Source organism: Giraffa tippelskirchi, chromosome 10, assembly GCF_054371585.1.
Source record: "Giraffa tippelskirchi isolate mGirTip1 chromosome 10, T2T-mGirTip1v1.2.pri, whole genome shotgun sequence".
Classification (NCBI taxonomy): Eukaryota; Metazoa; Chordata; class Mammalia; order Artiodactyla; family Giraffidae; genus Giraffa; species Giraffa tippelskirchi.
The window spans coordinates 80,777,248-80,791,279 of NC_137284.1; the positions used below are offsets into that span (position 1 = coordinate 80,777,248).

At 38.0% G+C, this 14,032-nt stretch overlaps 1 protein-coding gene across 6 annotated transcripts in view; it reads right to left on the reverse strand.

Moving 5' to 3' along the window:
* Positions 1-743: 743 nt before the first annotated feature.
* LOC145524398 (uncharacterized) overlaps positions 744-14,032 on the reverse strand; it is a 1,208,145-nt gene continuing 1,194,856 nt past the window's right edge. For 4 of the 6 annotated variants that reach the window (XR_014067480.1, XR_014067473.1, XR_014067478.1 and 1 more), the window contains one exon: positions 744-1,179. The gene's annotated coding sequence lies outside the window, so the exon portion shown is untranslated. Of the gene's footprint in view, positions 1,180-8,109; positions 8,247-14,032 lie in introns of all 6 variants that reach the window. The other 2 variants (XR_014067475.1, XR_014067479.1) reach the window with 1 other exon arrangement.

A 14,032-nucleotide genomic window follows, 5' to 3' on the forward strand; every position in this document is an offset into this window, starting at 1 on the left:
GTGGGTGATGGTATATAATTGAGATCAGAGCTATTTCATATACAGTGATCAGGAAGAACTTCTCTGATAAAAAGAACTTTTGAGTTTCAGTTAATAGGAACTAAGGTTTGTGGGTACCAGGAAGTGGAGTATTCCAGCAGAGGAAAGAATACGTGCAGAGGGCCTGAGACAGGAACATGTCTGTTATGTTTGAGGAGCAACAGGGAATCCAGAATAATGGATGCAGTAACCAAGGAGAGAATGATAATTATCTGGGTCAGAGGCATACCAGGGGTTATCCCTTAAAGCTATGATAAAAAAATAACTTTCAATGAGATAGAAAATTTGAAAACATTACAGGGTTTTGCACAGAGCAGGGAAAGTATTTGGCTTATATTTTAGAAACATATTCGAGCAGTTCTGTGAAGACTATAGGAGGGTGTTAGGATATTATTGCAATAGTTGATATAAAATATGGTAGTGTCTTCTACTTGCATAAGGAAATGGCAACCCACTCTGGTATTTTTGCCTGGAGAATTCCATGGTCAGAGGAGCCTGGTGGGCTACGGTCCATGGGGTTGCAAAGAGTTGGACACGACTGAGCAACTAACACACACACAGTCTCTTCTACTAAGAATATAATACTGAAGCAGGATGAAAGTTAGATTCTTCTGTGTTGTGTTATAATTAAGCTGTGTATGATAATACCATTTTTTAAAAATTATTCAGAAGTTGATTATAGAAGTAACTAAGATGTAATCACATTTCTTTAATGTTTCTTTATTGTGGTAGAAGTCATATGATATAAAACATACTATATTAACCACACTTAACTGTACAGTTCAGTGACACTAAGTACATTCACATTGCTGTCATCTCGCACCAACATTGATCACCTTCTTAAACTGAAACTCTGTCTCCATTAAACACTAACTCCCCATCTGCCTTTCCCATCCCACCCTCACCCCTGGGACCCTGGCATCTTCCAGTATACTTTCTGACTCTATGAATTGGACTATTCTAGGTACCTCCATAAGTGTAGTCAAACAGCATTTTCTGCACCTGGAGTATATCTATATTATTTTAAAAACACAGAGTTCATAGGTAATCCTGTAGTACCAATAGGCTGTCATTTCCACAAGAGAAGGCGTCCCAGCACTGGGAATACTTCCTGTCATGTGTGAATTCTTCAGTAAACACCTGTGGAATGAATGAATAAATGAATGACTGACTGAAAGAATGAATAGGTGAATAGCACATATTTTATAACCTGTTGCAACAAGTTATATTATGGTCATATCCTAGGCCAGCTCTGTGTAACATGACTAAATTATATTTATTTCCATTTCTCAACTCTGCATTTCCTTTTGCTGTCTTGACTGTGATCTTCATAACTAAAGGCTACAATGCCCTTCATAAAGAAGTAAGCCTTCATAAGCCTTACTGAGTTTTGCATCATTGCTTACTACCCTTACTAGATCTTATAAGCAAAATAGTATATCTTCTGAGGGGACACTATTGCAAGGACACTGTAATATGAGTTGTACGCAGGATTTTGTTTTTTGTATTGGCTCACATAAAACTCATCCAATCCGTTGAAATCATTCCAGAAACAAGACAGAGTAGAAATCAATAAGCAAAAACGAGTGATAACAATGACGACTCATTTAAAAGGCTTATGTAATGAAAATAAACTGCTCTTTAAACATAGTTAAGTACCCCCCAAAATTTGTCCCTTTCACTCTTTAGCAGTTTCAATGCTGGGAAAGTTTTACTTTTTGTATCTGTTTAATTTATTAATTTACATGATTCTTATCACTGCTGAGGTTCCTGATTATTTGTTAAGAGAGATTACACTTTGCATTGATTCCATATCCCTTTTAAATGTTTTCTTTTTTAATTAAATTTGTTATAGTCGCTTCACAATGTATTAGTTTCTGCTGTACAGCAAAGTGACTCAGTTAACATATACATACATACATTCTTTTTAGATTCTGTTGCTATATAAGTCATTACAGAGTCCTGTGTAGACATCCCTGTGCTATACCATAGGTCCTTATTAGTTATCTATTTCATATATAATAATGTACATATGTCAGTCCCAATCTCTTATTCTCCCCCTTAGTAATCAAAAGTTTGTCTTCTACATCTGTGATTCTATTTGTTTTGTAAATAGGCTCATTATACCATATTTAAAAATTCCTCATATAAATTATATCATATGATATGTATCTTCATCTGTATGACTTGCTTCACTCAGTAGGACAATTTCTAGGTCCGTCCATGTCACTGTAAATGGCATTGTTTCATTTTTTATTATGGCTGAGTCTTAGTCTGTTGTATACATGTACCACATATGCTTTATCTAGTCCTCTGTCAATGAACATTCAGGTTGCTTCCATGTCACTGAATGGTTTATATGAATATTGGGGTACATGTGTCTTTTACAGTTCAAATGTTTCTCTCTGTCCTGGCAGTGAATTCATGCATTGTGGATCCTTAAGTGCTGAGATTTGAGGATCGTTTCAAGGAGAAAGCATGCTTAAGCTGTAACTTTTTGAGGTCTAGCTCATCCTTTACTCTACCCTTTAGAGACTGTAAGATTACTGGAGCCCTATCAGAGTTGCAGGGATCCCAGCGTTTTAATTAATCTAGAGCCAGGCAGAGAAAACTGAGGAATTAGCATTATATTAATTATATCCCTTCAATTCCTATTGACTTCGTTGTAAGCTAGGATTAATTTTCTGCTGGTAAGCTGACCTTGTCTTGATTTATGATGTACCAGTGCTCTTTGCTAAAGAAAATACGCAACTGAAATAAAAATATCTATAGTAAACAGTTGTACCAGTAAAAATATTCTTCACAAAAAAATATTAATTATCTATTGTATTAAATTTACTTTTTTTCCTGAACACTTCGTTGTAGTGCTTCACAAGATCTTTTATATTAGTATAGGGTTAAGTATTGAAAATTTTTTTTGAAAACTATAAGCTAATATGTTTCTTAGGATGTGTAGATTTCTATTTGGTGAATAGTCTGTAAGCCATAAGGCCTTCTCAGGTGGCGCAGTGGTAATGAATCCCTCTGCCAATGCAGGAGACACAAGACATGCAGTTTCGATATCTGAGTTGGGAAGAACCCCTGGAGTATGAAATGGCAACCCTCTCCAGTATTCTTGCCAGGAAAATTCCACAGACAGAGGAGCCTGGCTGGCTACAGTCTATGGGTTTGCAAAGAGTCAGATGTGACTGAGCACACACACATACACAGTAAACCATAAAAGAAACATAAAACAAACAAACAACTCATGTAACAGTTGTTAAAAGGTAATAAGAAAACTGTAATAGCAGAGAGGATAGATTATGTTCTATGATTTCTTTGTTGTTCAGTTGCCAAGTTGTGTCCGACTCTTTGTGACCTCATGGACTACAGGACTCCAGGTCTCCCTGTCTACCATCTTCCAGAGTATGCCGAAGTTCATGTCCATTGCATTGGTGATGCCATCCAAACATCATCCTCTGTCATGCCCTCATTTCCTTCTGCCTTCAATATTTCCCAGCATCAGGGAAATATTGAGTCAGCTGTTCACATCAGGTGGCCAAATGTCTGGAGCTTCAGCTTCAGCATCTGTTCTTCTAATGAGTATTCAGGGTTGATTTCCTTTAAGACTGACTGATGTGATCACCTTGCTGTCCACGGGACTCTTGAGAGTCTTCTCCAGCACCACAGTTAAAAGGCATAAATACTTCAGCGCTCAGCTTTCTTTATGGTCCAGATCTCAGAACCATATGTGACTACTGGAAAGACCATAGCTGTGACTATACAGACCTTTGTTGGCAAAGTGATGTCTCTGCTTTTTAACTCATTTATCTAGGCTTGTCATAGCTTTTCTGCCAAGGACAATCATCTTCTAATTTCATGGCTGCAGTCACCATCTGCAGTGAATTTAGAGCCCAAGAAGAGAAAATCTGTCGCTGTTTCCACCTTTCCCCCTTCTATTTGCCATGAAGTGATGGGACCAGATGCCATGATCTTAATTTTTTTTTAATATTCAATTTTAAGCCAACTTTTTCGCTTTCCTCCTTCATTCTCATCAAGAGGCTTTTTAGTTCCTCTTCACTTTCTGCCATTAAAGGGGTATCATCCGCATATCTGAAGTTGTTGGTATTTCTCCTGGCAGTCTTGATTCCAGCTTGTAACTCATCCAGCCTGGCATTTCTCATGATGTGCTCTGTATATAAGTTAAATAAACACAGTGACAATAAACAGCCCTATCATACTCCTTTCTCAATCATGAAACAGTCAGTTGTTCCATATAAGGTTCTAACTGTTGCTTCTTGACTGGCATATAGGTTTTTCAGGAGACCAGTAAGATGGTCTGGTATTCCTATCTGTTTAAGAGTTTTCCATAGTTTGTTATGATCCACATAGTCAAAGTCTTTAGTGTTATCAATGAAGCAGAGGTTGATGTTTTTCTGGAATTCCCTTGCTTTCTCTATGGTCCAGCAGATGTTGGAAATTTGATCTCTGGTTTCTCTGCCTTTTCTAAATCCAGCTTGAACGTCTGGAAGTTCTCGGTTCACATACTGCTGAGCCTAGCTTGGAGAATTTTAGCATTACTTTGCTAGCAGGTGAAATGAGAGCAATTGTGTGGTAGTTTAAACATTCTTTGGCATTACCTTTCTTTGTGATTAGAATGAAAACTGACCTTTTCCAGTCCTGTGGCCACTGCTAAGTTTTCCAAATTTTCTGGCATATTGAGTATAGCACTTTCACAGCCTCATCTTTTAGGATTTGAAATAGCTCAGCTGGAATTCCATCACCTCCACTAACTTTGTTTGTATTAATGCTTCCTAAGGCCTACTTGACTTCACACTCTAGGATGTCTGACTCTAGATGAGTGTCTACACCATCATGGTTATCCGGATCATTAAGATCTTTTTGTATAGTTCTTCTGTGTATTCTTGCCACCTCTTCTTAATCTCTTCTGCTTCTATTATGTCCTTGCCATATCTATCCTTTACTGTGCTCATGTTTACATGAAATGTTCCCTTGGCATATCCAGTTTTCTTGAAGAGATCTCTAGTCTCTCCCATTCTAGTATTTTCCTCTATTTCTTTGCATCGTTCACTTAAGAAGGCTTTTTTATCTCTCTTTTCTATTCTCTGGAACTCTGCATTCAGTTGGGCATATCTTTCCACTTCTCCTTTGCCTTTTGCATCTCTTCTTTTCTCAGCTATTTATAAGGCCTCCTCAGACAACCACTTTGTCTTCTTGCATTTCTTTTATTGGGGGAAGGTTTTGGTCACCACCTCTTATACAATGTTAAGACCTCGTTCCATAGTTCTTCAGGCACTCTGTCTGAAGAACAGACATATTGAGATATATATATCTAGCATATTGAGTATAGCCAGTATATATATATATATATACCAGATCTAATCCTTTGAATCTGTTCATCACCTCCACTGTATAATCGTAAGGGATTTGATTTAGGTCACACCTGAATTGCCTTGTGGTTCTCCCTACTTTCTTCAACTTAAGCCTGAATTTGGCAATAAGGAGCTGATGATTAGAGCCATAGTCAGCTCTAGGTCCTTTTTTTTTTTTTTTTTTTTTTGCTGACTGTATAGATCTCCATCTTCGGCTGCAAAGAGTATAATCAGTCTGATTTTGGTATTGACCATTTGGTGATGTCCGTGTGTAGAGTCTTGTCTTGTGTTGCTGGAAGTAGTGTTTGCTATGACCAGGGTGTTCTCTTAGCAAAACTCTGTTAGCTTTTACCCTGCTTCATTTATACTCTAAGGCCAAACTTGCTTGTTACTCCAAGTCTCTCTTGACTTCCTACTTTTGCATTTCAATCCCCTATGAAGAAAAGGACATTTTTTTTTTGGTGTTAATTCTAGAAGGTGTTGTAGGTCTTCTTGGAACTAGTCAACTTCATCTTCTTCAGCATTAGGGGCTGGGGCACAGACTTGGATTACTAAGATGTTGAATGGTCTGCCTCGACCATTCTGTTGTTTTTTGAGATTACACACAAGTACTGCATTTAGGACTCTTTTGTTGACTATAGTTAATCATAGTTAATTTTCCAAATAATAAGTCCATTAACTCAGCACTGGGAGACTGTACTTCAGGTATGTGGTCAGTTGTGGCAGAAGCTATAAATGATGACAATGTATTATAGTACAACACATTTGCCAAACCTCATCCTAAAGATATGAATCCAACTGACTGGGCAAGCATGGGAACAATTTTATAAAAACGTATGAGTGGTTTTTGAGAAAAATATACTCTATAGTCATATTATTTTTATAGTATCTGTGAAACTAATAAAATTGGGATTATCTTGTTATCTATACCTCTATCACTGATAGGGAAGAATACGGCAGGGGAATTGATTCTATTGATTTGAAGGTTTCCAGCATTCTTCTATATCTCCTTAAAAATTGAGGTTTAAAAACATCTAAATTAGTGTCTGCCTGTTGTTCATTAGAGTTGAAATCCTAATTTAATTTAAAGGATAATTGGTCTACCTTTATCAGAGTTGACTTTAAATTCTACTTCCATAGCTAAGTCTCATAGTGAAGGTTTCCTATTTGTTTCTTTATTTTAAGCAGGTTGATCTATTAAATATTTTTAATTCCTTCTCTGATGAATAGGAAATAAACTTGAAACTTGTTCAATATATTTTTTATTTCACTTTGATTTCATGCCTACTATAGATGAATATTAACATATATATATGGAATCTAGAAAAATGCCATTGATGAACCTATTTGCAGGGAAGGAATAGAGATGTAGAGAATGGACTTGTGGACACAGTTGGGGAAAGAGAGTGGGTCAGATGGAGAAAGTAGCATTAGCATATATACACTATCAAGTTTAGAACAGATAGCTGGTAGGAAGTTGGTATGTAACACAGGGAACCCAGCATGGAATTTTGGGATGACCTAGAGGGATGGAGAAGGCAATGGCACCCCACTCCAGTACTCTTGCCTGGAAAATCCCATGGATGGAGGAGCCTGGTAGGCTGTAGTCCATGGGGTCGCGAAGAGTTGGACATGACTGAGCAAGAGTCGGACATGACTGAGCGACTTCACTTTCACTTTTCACTTTCATGCATTGGAGAAGGAAATGGCAACCCACTCCAGTGTTCTTGCCTGGAGAATCCCAAGGATGGTGGAGCCTGGTGGGCTGCCATCTATGGGGTCGCACAGAGTCGGACACGACTGAGGTGACTTAGCAGCAGTAGAGGGATGGGATGAGGGAAGGCAGGCCCAATAGGGAGGGGACATATGTATAATTATGATTGATTTCCATCGATGTATGGCAGAAAACAACAACACTGTAAAAAATTTAAAAAAAAATCTCTTAAAGCAGATGCCTAATAGAGATTGGGTTGATCTCATGGCACATTTTCATCAGATTGTAATAGCTTCTCTAAACACAGACCTCTACACAAGCTGAACACCTTACACAAATTTGATGGCGGTCAAATTAAAATGTTCAGAGCTGTGCAATTGCTTTCTGTTGCTGCAGAACAAGAAAGATCATGATCTGAATACTCTACAGATTCAGTCAGATACAGGAGGCCACTTTGTCTCCAACCTAAGTGCCTTCCTACTAGTAACAGAGAAAGGTCACTTCAGTTTTTTACCACTCATGGCTTGCCTGATTAAATGGTATTATATTTAAGCATTTTCTCATAAGAATCTCACAGAAATTAATTTTTAAAATCTCTGTACAAACTTCTCTGGAAAAGTTTAAGCTTATCAGACAGTGGGAAACAATAGAGTAAAAAATGGCTCTTTAAGTGACAAAAATGTCTTCTGCATGTCTTTTTCTCTTTTGCTAGATTCTTCTAACTACATTTCCTGGTATTCTTTCTGACTAAGACTCTTCATCACACACATGATGAACTTCTTTAAGCAGATGCTTCCTTTGAGATTTGAAAATCCAAAATGAAAATTGTAAGTGCTGCTCAGGAAGGCATTATATTTCTGCAGCAGGCATCCTGCAGTCTGTTCCCTAACTTAAAATATGTCCAGCAGTAAGTAGCTTAAGCAGAATTCTGCTGAATTATGGATAGTCAAAAAAAAATACATTAAAGAAAAATTGACTGGTTACTTGGCTTATCAGGGTTTCAGCCAGATTTGCTATTCTTCATTTCATTTGTTCGCACATTGTCTTAAAGTAGGTAAAACATTGATCTTCATCATGGTAGAATTACTTCCAGCACAGTATTAGTTCTCTTGTAATGTGAACTAAAAAAAAAAAAAAAAAGTCTAAACTCAGTTATAAACATGCAAACATGTGCTTTGTGAGGTCAAATATAAACTTACACTTTAATATGTATATTTTTTAATTTTACATATGTAAATGTAGCTTATTAAGAGATTTCTAGGAAGACAGGTATGAAAACAATTTAAGAAAAACCTGATCTCAAATATAATCCAAAAAGGTGGGGACAACTTTTGGCTTCTCAGTGAAGGACTATAATTCTAGCAAATAGAAATTAGTTAAGAGAACCTTATCATATGGGTCATGAATAATGTAATTCAATTGAAGATGTGCGCAGGATACTGAAATTGACATAAGGACAGTTATAAAGAAGCAAACTAAAATAGAAAATAGACTAAAATCCCAGAAGACCATGCTAGTAGTCCCAGACGCGAAAGCCTGAGGGCCAGAGGTGAAGATGAAGTGGGAAAGGTGATCGTCACAGAGGGAGCCTGTTTCCTTGCTCCTGAGTAGAAAGTTCAAGGGCTTCCCCGATGGCTCAGTGGGTAAAGAATCTGTCTGCGATGCAGGAGACATAGGAGACACAAGTTTGAACCATGAATGAGTAGGGAAGATCCCCTGAAGGAGGAAATGGCAACCCACAAAAACATTCTTGCCTAAAAAATCCCATGGACACAGGAGCCTGATGGGATACAGTCCAAAAGGGTTGCAAAGAGTCAGACATGACTGAGCGACTAAACACGTATGAGCAGAAAGTTCAAAGGTGTAGCAGCAAGGATATAAAAAAACAAGTACGAGGCTTTGACAACACTGTGTGACCTGATTTCCAGTGTGCAGTGGGGGTTGGGAATAAGGGAGTAAGAGCAGGTCACAGGAGAACAGAGTCCACTGCTAAGAAACACTTTTAGTCTACAGTTTCACAATCAAAGATTTCTCTAGATGCACTGAAAAAAAAAAACAACTGCAGATAAAACAGCATGATGTTTGAATTTTTAGAATCAGAGGCCCTTTTTCTAGATAACTTTCTATGAAAATATTGATTCAATAGAAAGTAGAGCCCATTTATAAAATGACATACTTTTTGCTTTGTCACCTCATCTTTCTCCATTAGTTTCCTGGATACATTTTATTTTATTTTTTTTAGCAAGAGAAAGGTTTGTTATGTGTGTATATTTATGGTTTAAAGAACAAACAAAGAACTTGAATAGCTGGCTTTTCCTCATGCCTATGAGTGTATGGGGTTAGGACTTAAATGTGTAAAACAAAAGGATTTAAGGAAATGGCCAAAGACAGTACATCATGTAATGTAGATGGGACAAGGCCTATGGCCTGTGATAGCTTATTTTAACAAAAACCCAGCAAACTAGTTTCTTGATCTGAAGAATCACACAGTTCTTACATCAGGATGTAATAGTTGAATAAGGGTGACCTCTTACTCCCTTTTACCCATGTTCATCTTGGCCATTTATTACCTTGAATATCCCAGGTGGCACATCAATAAAGAATCTGCCTGCCAATGCAGGAGACACAGGAGACACAGGTTTGGTCCCTGGCTCAGGAAGATCCCCTGGAAAAGGAAATGGCAACCCATTCCAGTATTCTTGCCTGGGGAATCCCATGAACAGAGGAGCCTGGTGGGCTACAGTCCATGGAGCTGCAGAGAGTCAGACACGACTAAGCATTAAGCAGTAGCAGCAGAGGAAAGTCTAGAAGTATCTGTGCTATCTATGTGCAGAACAGATAATACACAACCAGATATGGAAATATGGCATTTGAGAAATGGATTTAAGGGTTAAAAACAAATATGTATAGAAACAATATTCCTTTCCCATGAATGTCTAAGGTCTCTGCTGCTTTTCTAAATACAGAAAGAGACTAAGTAGTTGAACTGATGGTACACAATTGTATCACCAAGACGTATGTGAATTTTTCCAGTAGCCTGGTGTCTATGTTGTAGAAGAGATTCCTAAATTTTGTTACTCTCACTCCAACTCAATACTACTTCCCTGTGAATGTAGATGAGTTCCATAAAATGAAGAGAGTCATAGAACTAATGTTCCTGAGAGAAATGTAGACTTGAGTGAGCAGGAGCAGTGGGCTTGATGCAGAAAACAGCCTCCGTTTGCTGGTGCCGCATCAAATCTCAGAGACAGTTTTGTCTGAAGTAGAAGAGTATCTTTATCACTTTGTGGGGTAAAAGGGGACACAGCAGGTTTGGGGTTCTCAACCCGGGAGGATGGGGTGAAGAGTTTCCTAGCAATGGTTCAAGGATGGGGCCGTTGATAACCCAGGGTGTGCGAAGGGCCTGCAGTCCTTTAATCTGGTCTCAGAATCTCCTGATAAGCTTCTTGGGTTACTTTGATATGGCCTTAGGAGGTCTTCTCTGGAATGAAGAATGCTAACATCTTCCCTTTGCTGGGGTTTTAGTTCTATAAAGAGCTCAGAGATACTGTTAAGTGTATCCCTTGGGGGTGGGGGGTGGGGACCAGGACCTTCATCCAAGACTCCATTCTTGTTCCTTCACTGCTCCTCACCTCTCTCTGCCTCCCCTCCCTTCCTTGATTAGCAGCTATTCAATTCTGCCTTTTAGAACTCAGGGAAGGTCATAGAGGCCAGAGTCTATTTCCTGAAAATAAGAAATGGGGGACACAGAAGGGCTTCCTTGCTCAGGATGCCCACAGGGTCCTGCCTGGTTTCAGACTCATCTTGCATTAGGTGTGTGTTTGTGTATGTGCATGCTCAGTCCTGTCCAACTCTCCGACCTCATGGATTTCAGCCCACCAGGCTCATCTGTCCATGGAATTTCCAGGCAAGAGTACTGGAATGTGTTGCCATTTCCCTCTCCAGGGGATCTTCCCTACCCAGGGACCGAACCCATGTCTCTTGAGTCTCCTGAACTTGTGGCAGATTCTTTACCATTAACGCCACGTTGGAAGCAATTGGGAAATGGGCTTAATTGTGAAGGCACACAATGACTCCAAAGACTAAATATGCCTCCCCTTAGAGGAGTGAGCCTTGTATAGTAGTTAAAACAATTAAAAATCAGTATGGTATTTTGCTTCTGGGAAGATGGAATAGATGTTCCCTTATTCTTCCAGCTAATACAGCTAAAACCCTGGACATTCTATGTAAAATGAACATTAAAAACACTGAAAAGTGAGGAAAAGATGTCCGACAAGCTAGAAACATCACGGCCCAAGAAACAACAGGGTGAAGGGTTGTATCAGTGGAGGCCTGTAGGGGTGCTGAGACTCCCACCAGGACAAGGAAGTTTATAATTATGAGTTAAGTATTGAGAGCTTGCCTGTTGGGGAGGGCTTCTTTCTGCTGCTTCTGTTTGAGTTGATTTTAGTAATAAATACCATGTAATTGCATGTCCACATTTATCACTCTTCTTCTACTCAGTATCACTTGAGATGTTGGCTTCTCTCTACAGGCAAACTAGAACAAGCTGCCAGCACCTATCAGACTGTCAGTACCCACCATCACTAGAGAATGATCATATTAGAATATATCCAGAATTTTCTAAACATCAAGAACAAGGAATGATGTCATGAATATTCCAGGGGGAAAAATTATATTTTACTTCATAAGTTAAAAAAAAAAAAACAACCAACAACACTGTCTTCCATCTTCTCCAAAGCAAAAAATTTGTTAGGGAAGATTTAAGAGACAGAGGAGGGTCTAGTTGATCACTTGGTTGCCCAAAACTGTTAGAGCAGCTCTGTCTTCTAATATTCAGGGTCAGTTATTCTTGTCCAAATAGTGACCCTTTTCCTTGATTTCTTCTCTGCATAAATCAAAGTGACTGAGCAGCAGGTAAAACTTAAAATTTGATGCAATGTTTATAAAAATTCTGGTAAAAGTGATTTCCCTTGTGGGAAAAAGAGACAGAAACCACAGATTCTTTATGAGTCATAGGAAATTGTTAGAAGCAGGGCAGTCCTATTTCCAAACTTTGGTTCCCAGAATCATGCACTCTATTTATTATGACAACCATATATATAGCATGATGGTTTTTATCTTAGAGTATAGATTGCATGCTGGAGGATGGTGTATCAAGAATGATGGCAAAGATCATAGGTAATATGTCTAACTTGTTCTTTTAACTGCACCTTCAAGAGGCAGTTCTCTCTCTCAAACCAGCAGTCGCTGGTAGTACGATATGTGACCGCACCAGTGTATCCCATGATCTGTTACACCTCTTTTTCTTTAAATTGGGTGCTTTATATTTGATTTATGCAGTATGCCAGATTCATGGACAAAAAACACTGTGTTGGATAGAGGCACTGATTAAGAGGCTCTCGATTCAGGAATGTTGCCCATAGACCCATGCCCAGAATATTTGATTCAAGAAGAATCACTGCTCCTTCCACTAAAACACAAGGTACATGTCATGATCAAATATCACCCTGGAAGGATGGTATCACCCTTTGGGAGCTCTGTACCTGGCAAGTTGAACTTTCATCAGTAGCAATAGCCAGAGAGCCAAGGCAGACAGGAACAATGCTATCTTTTATTGGCTACATCTTAGATGTCTGTAGTATAATATCGAACTCAAGGACCTGACATTGGTATAAGGTGTCTGTGTGGTTTCAACTAACTTTATCATATGTACAAGTCACTTCAGTTGTGTCTGACTCTTTGTGACCCTATGGACTGTAGCCCACCAGGCTCCTTTGTCCATGGGATTCTTCAGGCAAGAATACTGGAGTGGGTTGCCATGCCCTGCTCCAGGGAAGCTTCCTGACCAAAGGATCGCACCCACATCTCTTATGTCTCTTGCATTGGCCGGCAGGTTCTTTACCACTAGTGCTACCTTTACCACTAGTGCTACAGATACCCTATCATATGTTTAGATCCAGGTAATCATTATACCTACCATTCCTATCTCTTATAATCATTACTATGTTCTCCATCTCTATACTTCTGTCATTTTGAGAATATTATATAAGTAGTCATACAGTATGTGTCCCTTTGATTCTATTTATATAATAAGATGTAACCAATAGGGATTCTGGAATAAGATTATATAGAAACTTTCTATGATAACTTTCCAACTTTCTATTACTCTAAAGTATTTCAAAATTATAAAAATAAATATATTCCAATTAAGGTAATAATAATACATTTTAGTTTTGGGAAAAAAAAAAAAAAAAACAAGCTCACTATCTAAACCCTTGTTTTCCAGAAGAGTTTTAACTAAAGGATCTTGCCAGGTATATTTGGAAATAGAGATTACAAAGAATTTTTAGACACTAAACGATAATGAAAGAAAAAAATAGAAGGGAGTTAAAATGTTTTTCTTTCTTAATTAACAAAACTGGTACATGTGGTTAACTAAAAGAGAATGGGGCTGTAAATGAAAAAATGTTTTAAATGTTCAATGTTTTGTTCTAAAGAACAAAAACAAATATGTCCAAATGCATATTATAGGCTCTTTGTGAATTTTTCTATATTAAACAAAAGATATATGAAGTCTATATTGGTAAAACATACTCACTATGTATAGCATAAAACTCTTGAGTTATGGAAAAGCCAGATTCATTTAAAAATTAAATATGACTTTCCAAATAACAGTGTTCAAGCTTTTTGATAAGTCTTTTAATGATATAAATGTAATTACTTGTGATCTCCTTTGGTGGCTTTTTTACATTTAAATTTACTTATCTTTTAAAATTGGTGTATAATTGCTTTACAATGTTGTATCAGTTTTTGCTGTACAAAAAAGTGAATCAGATATATGTATATGTATATCCCTTCCCTCTTGAGCCTCCTTCCTACCCCCCATCCCACCCCTCTGAAAGTG